Here is a 14,408-nt window from a genome sequence, read left to right on the forward strand (position 1 = left end):
TGTGTATACTATTAAAGTCCAATAAACCTTTTATAATCAATATTTTGATATATGATGAGTTTTTGAAAGCTGGCGTCATATGTTGGTTACAACAAATATTTAACACGATTTCTACTGTAATAAAACGTTGATTTTATGGCTTTCGGGCATGTTTAATATATGTGTACAAGATGAAACAGTTTTATTAATATTTTATTACTTTTGCTAGTGATATGATTTTTTCAGTTAAATTGTGGAAACATAAAATCTAATTTCAGAACATTAGCAACAATTGTCATATATGTTTATTAAGCTTTTTCTCCATTCTCCATTTTCTCTAATTAATAATGCAATATTCCTTATAAAATTATATATTTTACTGACTATAACGATCTAAATTATATTTTTATAGAGAGGTTACGTTTAATATACTTTATTATTATAGCCTGCTTCGTTGGCGCAGTAGTCAAGGCGACAGGATGGTCCTCCAACTGTTGCGATAGTCGCGGGTTCAAATCTTATTGGGGCATAGTTAAACTTTATATTTGTGATTGTCATTGTAAATGTCTTCAGGCAACAGTGGAAAATCCGACAAGGAATAACAATTCCAGTCACGCCAATAACCAGCAGGTCTCTAAGTTGGTCACTGGTCAGTCGGTAGGCTTGACGTTAAGAGCCGTAGTGCGGAACCTACGTTAAACTGTAGATCCAGTCCAGATAAACCCTTTTTGGTAAAGAGGCTTTAAAATATTTTTAAAAAATTAATTTGTAGTTGCTTAATAACTATTCAATTATATGCAGAAACTAGTTTCTTAAAAAAAAAGATAACAATTAGATATTCTCTGTCATTTTCTTTATTCACGTCTATATATAGAAATTTTCCATAATGGCATGACAGGTCGTAATTGGCTCACTGTGGCAGCCATGTTGTTTGTACAACGTTTGTTAAACCTGTATTTTATTATTCAATCTGATGCCAAATCACCATAATAAAATACACCAATGAGTAGCGCGTCAATAACAAAACTTATCTCTCTTATCTCTCCCGGAGTGACATAAATTATCCACCAAAATCGTGCAACTTAACCCCTACTAAACTTTTTCTTGCAAAGTTTTCTAAAGTCACAGGTTTATGATGCTTTTAAAATCACCCAACACAATCAACCAACATTCCCCCAATTCTTTCGAATCTAACCTTACCCTTTTAAATTTAACAAAATCGTATATCGCAAAACAATGAAAATAATTTTCCAAAACAAAAATATTTTAAATAAAATAAATATCTGCTATAACAATTTTAATAAATACTGACGTTATTATAAAAATAACATGCTTATATAGTGAAAATACGTTGTGGTTGATAAGTTAATTAAATAATTTGCAAACTGATTACATAAATTTATTAATATGACTCGAAACACTAATTGTCAATTTTTTTAAAACAAAAATATTTTAAATAAAATAAATATCTACTATAACAATTTTAATAAATAATGCCGTTATAATAAAAATAATATGCTTATATAATAAAACACGTTGTGGTTGATATGTTAATTAAATAATTTGCAAACTAATTATATAAATGAGGATTAAATTCACGTTATATGTTTTAGTATTTCAGAATTATTTTAAATAATCTGTGTTTCGATTTTTTTTAACTTTTACGATATTATCAACTTTAAATCTCCCATTAATATAATAAAGAAGCTTTAAATTGGTAATGAATTAATATATATACATGGATTTTAGTCTCTTAAGAACCATACTAGGTAAACGTAGAGATCTTCCCGGGAGACATCGTATTTAGGTCGTACTTAACCTGGTTATTGGCGTGATTGGAATGGTTTTCCTTGACAGAATTTAACTCTTGTTTGTGAACAACCACAATTACGAATATTCACGAGCATACTAGGAAGTCATCCTTGTGTCTTGGTCACCCTCTTTACTTATTATCAACACTTATTTTTCTTAGTTTGAAAAACGTTTCCAACTTCAAATCAATAATACGGCATTTGCGCAAATATTCATATTTCAAATTTAATTGATGAACCTGATGAAAGGATGATATTACAAAAATTAATTTTGATTCAGTGGATAAAGATAAAAAGTTGCTCCTTATATTTTGGTCAACTAAAAAGATCGAAGATTAAGGATGATGTATGTCAAGTACCCCGCCATAATATTTACATACATCTTCATGCCATAACCTCACCTTAAGTTAAATCTGTTTAAAGCTGTTTAATCATCCTCATTAAACCTAGACTTACACTTTGAATTTGCTACAAGTACTAAAACCACAGGCTTATGCAAGTGTTAATGACTTCCAAGTTGCATAATAATACTTTTGACTTCGACAAGAACGCCATGTCGATCTTTGCATTTGTCTTCCTTGCTTTAGATTTCTTAGAGATACCTATAATATAATTTTGCCCGAGCAATTTCTAAATATCAATATTCCTACAAGAGAAGGACACAATAACTTTTGACTGAATGACAAAATTACAAAATTAAAAAAAAATTAAAAAATACAAAAAAAAATTGACAAAATTACTATTTCTTCAACCTAGTATATTTTATATTCTAAAATAAAGCAATTTTTTACCATCCATATATGCCATTGGCTTAAAAATATCATGACCTAGATAGAAATAATTTTTTTTTAAATCGCACCCATAAAATTATGGATTAAACATCCAATTCTCCGATTTTGAAGCATTTAGGACACCGATCCACTGAGCACTCCCCTCCGAACGAAATTCATTTAGGCTAATGAACGAGATTGACAATTAGCATACACCTCTTAATTTCACAGCCAGTCGAATGCAGGCCACGGGTTCATAAATAAAACATGAAAGACCATAATATGAGTGGAAATGTATATGAGGCCTGACACAAGCAGATGGCCTATAAATTCAGAGCTGTTGTTCCCATGTCGATCATAAAACACCACGGCTAAAAATTATTCAATAAATAAATTAATTTTCCTCGGTTCCGATAACGAACCGCAGTTGCTAATTAAAATATGTCATATATATTATCTTTATATTAATGTACGACATTAATATAATAATTAACGATTTTTAAGAAAAAAATCTTGTGAAATTGCAACTGATTTTTCCATACACCTAGTTTTCTTTCGTTTATCAAGATATATAATCCTTTCAGTAAAACAACAAATGCACATCACAGATGATGTAGAATATGCTGTCCAATACAGTTGGTAAAGAAATAAAATTTGTTATACCTTAAAAAGAGGCAGCATGTTGTCTAATCAATGGTAACAGAATCAGTTTATAAAATTCTATTTGTGTTTGTACTGGTCAACTGGTCAAATTCAGCAAAATTCTACAAAAAATTCGTGTTAATAATTAGAGGTTACAAACCGGCAATCGTAAACCAAAATTCTGTTAATGGAGTTGTTAATCAACATTGCGATGTGCTGACGTCATAAATTTTGATAACGTGCATTGACTGTTTTTTAGATAGACTATATTACATAATAAATCTTGTATTTTTATATGAGTTATATAAAATGGAAATACAATGGTCCGTTTTAATAAAAGAGTAAACTCGCGTCATCTAAATTTATGACGTCAAAACGTTGCAGTGTTGCCATATCAACTTTTAGTTTTCATTTATTTTGACTTGATAACAGAATGTTAGAATAATGAAACAAGAATAATGTATTTCGACATTATAGTGCATCTAATGTATATATTATCTCATTCAAAACAAACTAAGCGCCAAAACAACCTTTGACCATTTATAACCTATAACTATTATTACTAATGTTTTGAAGAATTTTGCAGACGCTTGGCTACCAGGTGAATTTGATAGGAAAAACACTGTCTGATTTTAAAACGAATCTATAAATTTCGATAGGCAATACTTTCGACATCGTCATGAGGTGAGTTGAGTGTTACTTTGAATACACTATATTTTATTTTGAGTGGCGACCAAGCATGATACTGCCGACGCAATCCTATTTTAATATACAACCTTATGTCCAGAACTCTTACTAACCATATCTTTCAATCTAACCTTATAGCTTCGTCCTCCGCTTTACCTATGATGACTTTTTGAATAGCATGCATATGTTTGGAATGGCCCAATCTTGATTTCACTCAAACCAGACTTCAAAGGTTTGAACGTTTTAACTTTTTATATAAATACATTGTTATTTGTGGTTGCCTACCTAAAACTTATTTTTACAATAAATTAAAATTTAGATATCTAGGATAATCCATAGGTCTTTATTCACTACACTATAATATCAAGTGATTTGATCCTTTTGAGTTTGTGTCTTGCTCGAGTGTTATCCAAGAGTATTAATATTCAATATTCACGTCTCCTTGCGAGTCTCTTGATTTCCTAAGTAACAAGAGACATCTGAAAATGTCGGTATATAATTTTTAGGTGCATCTACGCTACCTCTTAGAAATTTGGTCTTTGACAAAATAACATTTTTTTGTGTATTTTTCTGGTATTGATATGATGCCCTAAGCAACTGCTTAATTATTTTTTGGGCTAATTAGTCAATGCTTGTAGCAGACATATTGTTTTGTAGGTATTTGTTTAACCTGTTATGCGACAAATCATAATCAACTAACAACATGATTGAGCAGCGCTTTCAAATGTTAAAACTTTTTATCAAAATGAGTGTTAGATGGTCTTTCAAAGTCGGCGGTCCAAGTTTAATAGCCAGTCTCGTCGTGAATAAGAACTCGACCCTTCGTAGATATTATGTATCATTTACCTGCTGACGAGTTCTCCCGCACACTTACACTGAGAGCAATGATGTTATTGATCGATCTGGAGTTTCTATTATTTCAAAGAGACTGATTGTTCATCAAGGCGGTCGTCTTGTTGGCCACCAAACGTCAATGAATCGATTTTCAAGGACTATCACATCATTTGGGCTTATTACTACTCGATTATGTAACTTGTCATAATGATTTACCATCAGTGACTGAATAATAAACAATAAATTAAACACTCGCTGCCAAAACAATATGATCCACACAAGCTGCCAACATCAACTCGTTAAAATTTAATACCCTATATATAAAAAAACAACACTTTATTATTAAATTTATTATTCCAAGAATATGTTGAAGTATAGAAGAGTCCATACAGTGAATGAATGGATACACAATGTTGAATTAAACAATGCACATTGGTACTTTCCGCCTTTCTCACACAAATTAATAAGCAAAGACACGTTTAATATTAATACATTTATTTCAGAATAAATTATTTTAAAATTTCAGTATGAAATAGCATAAATAAAGAATCGATTAACCTTTTCGACAAGTTATGGATTATGGTAAAAACGGTTAGAACGGAGACTTTATCGATTTGATGAACACGTCATATTATATCCTTTCTGCTTCTCCCACGGGTTACTTGTATTAATACGAACGGTTGGATTAAACACTCCTTTCTGCAAACTGATTTACTGATATTGCTAGGGAGGGAAAGAACTATCCTATAGATAAGAAACCTATGCTTAGAAGTTTTTCAAGTCTCGTTTCAACTTGATGTTTACCAAGTTATTGTCACAATCTTCCATCGGATTAAAATCGCGGTTATTGGCGTCTGCACTCGCATTTTCTCGAATGCCTGCTTGACAAGTACGAAAGTCGTAATGTTATTTTCGGCCTACATATTAGGGATGCAGTAAAAATATCGATATATCGATATTTTTTAATAGATTAAGTATAATTAAAAAAAACCTTTAAAATTAAATACTAAATTTTGAAAGTTTATCAAAAATATCGTTATTCTTTAGGAGATTTAGAATATATATATATATATATATATATATATATATATATATATATATATATATATATTAGGCTAATATTTCACTATGTTTATTTTTTCTTAAAAATATCGATATATCTAAATATCGATATTTTTGTCGGTGGCCAACATCCCTATTACATATATTTTATCTTCTTCCAGTTTTTGTCTCGCACCTAATGCGCAAAAATTAGAGCCCTAAATACTTACATACACATAAAATAAAAAATACATATTAGAACACTTACACACTAAAAACGAGTAAAATTCAACAATAAATAAGTATAGATATCGAGATAAACGCGATACTAACAACTAAGAAGCAGCGCACCTCGTACAATAATTAGATCACTAAATGCTTACAAATACATACAAGATAAATTACATATTTTTACAACATAAAATACACTAAAAAAAGAGTAAAATTCAACAATAAATAATATCTCGAGATAAAGGCGATGCTAACAACAGAGAAACAGCGCACCTCGTACAACATTTTGGTAGTAGCTAAATAAAATAAGAAACAACCCTTTGTTTCTGTTTCAGTGTTATATCGCTGTTCATAATTAGTTTAAAATTCTGGGTTAAATTTCTACAATAATGCGTGCACAATAAAATAAATCGACCATAACTCCTTTTATCAGTAACGGAACAATTAATCATCAATTTTTGGATGCCCTTTTGGCCAAAACAAAGCAGCCGAAACCAAAGGGATGAAAATAACTCGATACCATCCAGTGATTTATGCGAATTTCTATTTTATAAACAGTACAATTTATCGTCGACGTATAAAGAACAATATAAATCCACTTTTTGTTTTCAACAGCATAAAATTCTGCTGAATTGGACAATATTTTCAATGCAATGTTTTTTCTAGAAAAAAGAGTCAATAACAAAACTAAACTCTAGCAAAAACTACCTGAATTAGTATGGTAAAATAAATTTGATAGAACAAACCAATAAAAAATCTACTTATAGGTAAATAATTATTTTAATGGCCACTATGGTAAACAAGATAACAGAGAAAAATAAAAACTTACTGACTTGATATGGACTGAAATCGAAACCTTATTTAATATCAAACTTAATAATAAAATTGAAAAAATCTATGTATCTACGTAGTTCTCAAGAATGATGAAACTATGGAAAATATTAAATAGGAACAAAATCTATGAAACAAAATAGAAACAGCCAATCATTTTTCATTATTAACTCGATTCTAAGCTTAATATTTCAACTTAAATATTTAATATTCAAAGTTGATATGATATGATCCAGAAAAGGTTAGATAAAAATTAGTCAACTGCATTTGTTATTTTCTGTAAAATAGATACCTTAAAATCAAAATAGTTGACGCAATATCAGTTGGTGATTGGTGGTAATCAGTTGGGTCAGCAGGTGTCCGCAAATAAAAGACAAGCTATGTACTGGCTCTATTTTATCTACTACCTTAGCCTACTACCAATATAAACCCCTACAGTACATTGTAAAAGCATTTTCAGCCCACCATTCTCTACTACCGACCAGGTCTTTACATAACACAAATATAACATAAATATACATTGACAATCTAAAGAAAGTGGGTCTACTTTTCTCTGTTCATAAAGAACGTATAGAACCATGGATCCTACAGAACAAAACATTATCTCATCTAATTATTCCTTCTATATATTATAACATATACACTCCTCCAGGTAAATTCAAATAGAAAACAATGACTCCTAATTAGAGTTCAGACAATTCTCAGATAGTCCCCGGCTATTTTCTCAGGGTTCGGAATGTTATTAGGTTATAAGGATTATAAGGATATGAAATATATATCTATATTATAAAGGTTATAATACTGACCAAACTAACTGGCGAAATATTAAGCAATGTTAAGACAATATGGCAACAATAATGGGACGCCTAACTTGTCTAATCTACTCTCTTCAACAACAAATTAAGAGTGCATATTTTGAAAATACCACAATACTAATTAATTGTTGCAGCTACCAATTTGATAGCCGCAGGGATTAAGACAAAAGGACGGAATTCCTACTGAATAGTTGCAGGTTGGAATGTCGCCGGGATATTTATAACCATCAATGTACGTTTCTAATAGTTTCTAATTGTGATTTTCTAATAACGTAAAATCTGACAAGGATAACAATCAGCAGTCACGCCAGTAACCAGGCTGAGTAAGACCGGATGTCTTCTGGGATGGTCTCTAATATCTAATTGGCCGAGGAATGCGATTCAGAGCCGGTTAATGTTATGTTAAGTAATAGTCTAGTCCCTAGTAATAGTCTAGTAAACCCTAATTAGTAATGAATATTTGACCTTCAGAACTGTAGAGAAAGAAATTATTTATTTTAATACAATCGTGGAAACCATCAGAACTGTAAACTTAGGGACACATGATATTATAGAAATTTGTTAGGAATCCAATTGTGATTAAAACCCGTTTTTTTGTGAATGGTTACATGAACAAGCATAACTGCCATATATGGAATGATGGCAATCCTCACAAGCTTTACCAGTATCTGAAAATTACTGTTTGGTGCATATTCTGAACTGATGTTTCGTTAGTATATTGCCATCCTGTCGCCAGCAAGCAACAGCTTTTGGAATAAATAAGCATCATAAATAAGAAAATTAACATAACCCGGGTATAAGCCACAGTCAATGAAAATTAGATCCATGCACAACGGTCCCTATGAGAATGTATTACGTATTGCAGTTTGTAAATTCCTTCTAATATCAGATCGTATTTTCCCTTCTCATTTAGTTTACCCGAAGGAACTTCATAATCAAGTATAATGACGAATATTCTGCTATGCACGAAGGAAACTCGAGTGTCCCACAGGCACTAGTGTTGTACCTGATTTACACTGACCTACGATTTGCGATTTACGAGACCTACGCTGGCAATAAGTGGTTCATGCCAGTAACATCTGAACAATCAAGAAATGGTTTAACCAATGGAGAATAAAGGCAAACCAAACCAAGTCCACTCGTCTTCCTTCTGGATCTCGATCAGTATCAGAGAAGGTTTGCACAACATACAAACTAGTTGACAGTGGCGCAGAGTGGAGTAGGACAACAGCATGTGAAGCTCAAGAGATGCGACATCCCCAGTCTCAGTAAGAGGTTAGAGGGATAAGAGCTGTGCCTACAGATTGAAGCACTCTCATTAAAAATACAATAACAGTCTAGTAGATGGACAACAAAGTGGTTTATTATTTTGAAAAAAATTATTCTATTTAAAAAGAGATACAATGATGTCTAATGCGCCCGAAAATGTAACCGAATCAGCCTATAAAATTCGATTGTCAAATGTCTGCAAAATTCTCCATTCATTAGTGATGATAATGAGAGCTTACAGAAAAAAAACGTATTTGCGCGTTGGTTTTTTTTTTTTGATAAATTTCAAATCATTGCTTAATATTTGTGATTACTCTGATAGAAAATGCCGAAGCCAATAAACAATTATAATCAGAAACAGATTGAGTCTAATTAATTAGTTCGAAGAGGACTGAGATAATGGGGACCCGTTTTGTCAGTAAAATAGCTTAGAGAGTACTAAGTATTGGTACCATTAAGTATTAAATTGCTGTGGTTTTATTGGAAATATGTTTAGCATATTGCAGCTACACCACACAGTGGCAATCTGGCTAAAATATGATTCGTAGTCATAGATATGTGTGTTATTATTCAGAATATACATGAGCATTTAATTGGAATGTGTGAGAAGAGAATGAATATTAACATTTTACAGATGATATGGCAAATACATTAGGGGAATTCAGGTATTAAATCAGATTTTTCAGAACTGATTTGACTACATTTCAAAATCGACTCGCACTTACTGAAAAATATTTCTATTAATTAAGTTAATTTTGTACAAACAATGCAAGAACTACTTATTCATGCATCAGCGCTATTATTTCCACGAAATCACGCTTTATGTACATAAAAAATAACACCTAATGGCTCCATATTCAGCTGGCAACGACATGAAGGTCGAGATCCCTAATTGACCCACTTTTCCTTCCGGATTCATTTAATGACGCCCATTTTGGATTTTGTTGCCGACCTTTCGCTTAATTAGGAATAAAATACTCAATTTGTTCAACGGTTAAATTGATTTTTATCCATTTAATGATTGATATTTGGAAAGCAATACGATTATTAAATAAAATAAGAAGATTGTTATGACGTACAGAGGGAACCAAAAACCATTTCAAATTGTATTATATAGTCTATTCAGTATAAGTTTTTTGTACATACGTCATTAAGATATTTAATGTATTGTAATGTATGCCGCAATTTGTAAATTCGTTTCAGAATCAGAGAATATTTTTATTCTTATTATATTCTAGTTGAAAAGAGACACAACGTTGTCTGATTAGTTCGAGCAGGTAAACGAATAAGCCTGTCAAAGGCGTCAAGTTGTCAGACGTATGCAAAATTCTTGAAAGCAATAGTTATAAGAGGTTATAACTGTAACCTATAAACCTACAATTATTTTATTTAGATTAGAAATTTGTTGTATATCAAAGCCCAACTGAACTAAAATTCAGAGTTGATGCGGCAACATTGCGACGTTTTGACGTCACAAATTTAGTTGACGTATGTACAAAATAACTTTGAATAAACTATATATTAAAATCCCTACGTAAATCCAGTACTTAAAAACTCTTAATAAATATTACATCAATTATGATAAGTAACTGTGACCTAAAACATCAACTTTCAATCACCACTGAATAAGATTTTTTTATTACATCAAATTATATCATCAGTTTAATAGACCCCGCCTGTGGGGTCTAGTTAGCCATATGCCTTTTTACATAATAAAGTAAATTTAATGTAGTAAACAACGGATTTCCTAAAGTGTCTTGGTCTTAATATGCAGTCAAATAAAAAAAAACAACTGATTTAAGAATAGCTCTTTTCAATGTTTTTATTTGAACCGACCCTACGCTGATTTGAACAAAATCGTCATCAAGTGCCTTGCTCTGCCCTACTTGCATCAATAATCAAGCAGAAAAGTAAGTATGTATTTCCCAAAGCTCTCGAAAATTGTTTTCAGTGTTATATAATTTGAGTTATTTAATAGACTCGGAATAAATAATGATTCCATAAATAATATCCGCATAAATATCCCAATGGAAGAAAGTTCACTCAGAAGACAAATTCAGACTGAAGAGGTAGAAACCTGTCATGTTGCATCGTCTTGTTGGATCCAGATTCTTTGGTTTAAAGTTAAGAAGTCCTGTAACAGTTATGTGATAAAATTATATAATTTCATCTCAAACTATTGGCTTTAATTTCATTTACAATTTTGTAGTTTAAAGTGACTGCGAAAGCCCTATAAGTCAACTACCGATAATATCGAAATTATTCAAGAAATTATACATAAAGAAACTTGATAATAGAAAACAGGAAGATTATTCTAAAACATCAGTTTGGGTTTCGTAATAAGCACGGAACTATAGAACAAATACATAGACTTTTAAACAAAATAAATATGGACTTAAATACCAAAAGATATTGTTCGGCTGCATTACTAGGCATATCTCAGGCTTTTGATAAACTATGGCACACAGGGTTGCAGGTTAAATTAAAGAAACTCCTCCCTAATCCGCATTAATTAAGTTATAAAATCTTGTATCACAGATAAACATTTCACTATAAAACAAGACGATAAACTCATTGAATTATATCCAATAAATCCAAGAATCCCGTAAGGCAGTGTAGTAGTGCCGATACATATAGTATCCTCCTACATACAACCGAACTACAAACCACAAAAATCACTACTGTAGCAACATGTGCAGAAGACACAACCATCTTAGTATCTCACAAAGATCCAATAGCAGCATCAAAGAATCAAACACACCTTGATATAATACAACTGTGGCTGAAGACATGGCGTACTAAAGCAAATGAAAGAGAATCTACTTATGTAACATTCATTCTCCGTTGAAGAACATGCCCACTAATGAATAGCAATAATCCTTAAATTGCCAAAGTCGCACATAGTTGCTAAACAAAAACAACTTGAACTTAAACTATATCGATTCTATTGGTTTATCAACTATACAAATCAATACTTAAGCCTATTTAGCCTACCGGCATGATGGATCATGGATCTAACTATGGGGTACTGCTAGCAAGTCTAATATAGCAACCATACAAAGGTTCCAAAACAAAGTATTACGTAACACTGTCGATGCTTATAATTCCAGAATCCTAGAGAGTTAGTGAACCCCAATATGTCGCCTAATCAGCTAAATATACGACGTGATAGTGAAACACGTTAACGCCATACGATCTGGTTATAGGACATAAATAGTTCATTCTCTCATCGACCACATCTATCATTAAATATCGCAATAAACAAGTTTTTATTCAACCAGTGTTCTCGTGCGAATTCCTTCCACAAAATAGTAGTGAGTTTTCGGGCAAACAATCGCATCGACAGCCACACATTCCGACCGACCAGACGAACATTCCTACAATTGGTGACTCCGACGTGATCGAAGTGCCTAACAGGTAAACCAGCTTAACATAAGCCACTCGACAGGTGCTTGGCAGATGCATTTAAGGATAGCACGAGGAATGTAACCCATTCCTCCATCACGAACCGGGACACGTAAGGCACTACACTTATAGGTACCCTCAAACACAAAATTCCACAAAATAGTAGTGTGTTCGGACAAACAATCGCATCGACAGCCACACATTCCGACCGACCGACCAGACGAACATTCCTACAATTATAATCATTAGAAGTGCTTATTGCCCACTGGACAGATTGTTGAACCACTAAAAGTAATATTTTAAAAAATATCTATACGTACCAAACTATAACCAGTTGAATAAAACAATAAATTCACGTCATCTAAATTGATGATGTCAAAACATCGCAATGTTGCCATATCAGCTTTGAGCTTTAATTCATTTTGACTTTACAAAAAAAATTCATTTTGACTTTACAAAAAATAATTGACACATAACAAAATTCCAGCCTAAATAAAATAATAAAACAAAAATAATGTTATCAAATATAATTTAATATGTGGTATTCATATATTATGTCGTTCCTGTTCGAAGTAACTAATTAGACACGAAAACAAATAATGTGAGAGATGAATAAAGTAATACACACTGAGGATTCTGGTAGAGTATCCTGTCTTTTGATTGCTTTGAACAACTTTCATCTTTTTTATCCACGCGACAGTTAACTGTTGTTTTGATTCTGATATGAATTAACTCATCATACTTTACGACCTTATGATACAAAAACGCTTATTTATTATACTCAGAATCAAACTGCAATAGAAATCTCCTGCAAAACTCATTTCTACTGAAATTTGACCATTTAAAGTAATTCAGTATGGAGTATATTATGAAGTAACTAAATCGATGAAGAATATTTCTGCAATATTTTCCAAGTTTAGAGAAATATATTTCCTTAATCTAAAATCTTAATGAACAGATGAACAGTAAAACGTATATAAAAATGCCAGTTAGTATGTGCTAAATGTGCTATTTGTGACTGCTTTTCAAAATGTCATATTGGTGCGGTATATAAGTTGACCAGTTCAAAACCCTGTTCTCAAAATATGTGTATATTATTAAACATTCAGAAAGACTTATAAAATCAACGAACAGAATTTAATGATGGAGAAAATATAATATCGATGATCATGAATCATGTTTTCATAAATATTATAAATGAAAGATACATACATCACAATTTTATCAGCCTCTCCCTGGCCAACAACGACGAAAAAGCATAAAAAAAGTTCCAGTAAAGTCCATAAGAAAATAAACTGCTTAAAAACCTATCTATCAAGCCCGAATATCAATTAGCTTACCTGTCTTGGACGGCATACAAAAAGCCGACCCTCTCATTTACTAAACAAAGGCAAAATGTCCGAAAGTTTCACCTATCAGTTAAAAAAAACAGAAGACGAACCTCAATTTCAACGATGACATAATCAAGTCGTCCGCCGCGCTTTGCCACGGTAAAAAAAGTTTCCCTTCAATCTAAACTTTTTCCTACCTTCTTAATTTATTCTTCAGGAAGTTCTGTTTCTTTATTTACCATCCTAATGGAATCGCTCCCGTTGAATTATCCTTATCAAGAGATATTTAAGTTTTTTTTTAATTTAAATTGTGAACATACCTCTTATACTTCTGTTCAAAATTTGAACATCAAAATGTTTAATTAAACACCAATTTAAAACCAATTTAAAAAATAACAATATATACTTTTACAAAAAATAATGAATATTGAAAATAAGAAATTAAACTTGACACCACGAACATAGATATACTCTAAATGATCAATTTATATTATTTTACTACCCGTTGATTTCTATCACAAATATATCTAAATATATTTTTAAAATAACCGGTAATAAAATATAAATAATAATCAATCAGATTTCAACCGCATCTCAAATAATACTTTATTCATATCTATTAATTTTATTCGGTGGTATTTTCATAGATAGTATTCTAAAATCATTTATTGTATCGTCAAGGAGTAAACACAATAAATCAAGAGTAATCAACAACACCGAAACAGTTCAGCTCTTGAAATCAAAAGTAACAGATAATATATT

At 31.4% G+C, this 14,408-nt stretch overlaps 1 protein-coding gene across 1 annotated transcript in view; it reads right to left on the reverse strand.

The window, feature by feature from the left end:
- LOC143206789 (follistatin-related protein 5) overlaps nucleotides 1–14,408 on the reverse strand; it is a 293,592-nt gene that overhangs the window by 278,708 nt on the left and 476 nt on the right. The window lies entirely within an intron of this gene.

Source organism: Rhynchophorus ferrugineus, unplaced genomic scaffold (genome assembly GCF_030347505.1).
Source record: "Rhynchophorus ferrugineus isolate W39M unplaced genomic scaffold, kcgeb_rfMv2 rfM1, whole genome shotgun sequence".
In the NCBI taxonomy this organism is placed as follows: domain Eukaryota; kingdom Metazoa; phylum Arthropoda; class Insecta; order Coleoptera; family Curculionidae; genus Rhynchophorus; species Rhynchophorus ferrugineus.